The sequence below is a fragment of the Crocodylus porosus genome, unplaced genomic scaffold (assembly GCF_001723895.1).
Source record: "Crocodylus porosus isolate Cpor-Errol unplaced genomic scaffold, CroPor_comp1, whole genome shotgun sequence".
NCBI classification, from domain to species: domain Eukaryota; kingdom Metazoa; phylum Chordata; order Crocodylia; family Crocodylidae; genus Crocodylus; species Crocodylus porosus.
This window is the reverse complement of record NW_017728947.1, coordinates 90,843,401-90,843,995: the sequence shown is the minus strand read 5'-3', so window position 1 is coordinate 90,843,995 and position 595 is coordinate 90,843,401.

The window sequence follows — 595 nt, the reverse complement described above, 5'->3', positions numbered from 1 at the left end:
CAAGGGCACGTGCGGCCGCCGGGAAATCTCGCTGACATTCGCCATCCCACTTCCAGCGCCAGGCCACCGCTGTAAAGCGCAATGAAGTCAAAGACAAGCTCGGGACTAAGCGTGACGAGCAGGCTGGGAGGTGGATGGATGTGCTGCGCCGTGTGTTTCTGGAAGCTGCTTGACTTGCCTGGCTCTGTGTTTCAGCACAATTCCCGGCCCCTTTTGCAAACCCAAACATCTACATGTCAGGAGCGGGGTGCTGCACGGAAGAGGCTGTGGCCAGGGCCAGGTAAACCTGTTAGTGGGCCCTAGGCAGGGCCAGACACAGGCCTGGACAGAAAGGGGGCCTGAAAATGGTGAAAATAATAATACTTATTATCATTAGCTTGGGGAGAGGGGGGTACTAAAAGTTCACCTGGGGCTGCCAGGAGTATGGTGCTGGCCCTAGGCAAACAAGCTTGTGAGTCTTTACTTACTACTGTATATATACTATTTTTTTCACTCAATAACTATAATACGTAAAATAATCACAACTGGACCCCTCTAGACATCTGCCTAGTTTGCCTATGTGTTAATCTGGCCCTGGCTGTGGCTGTGTGAACTG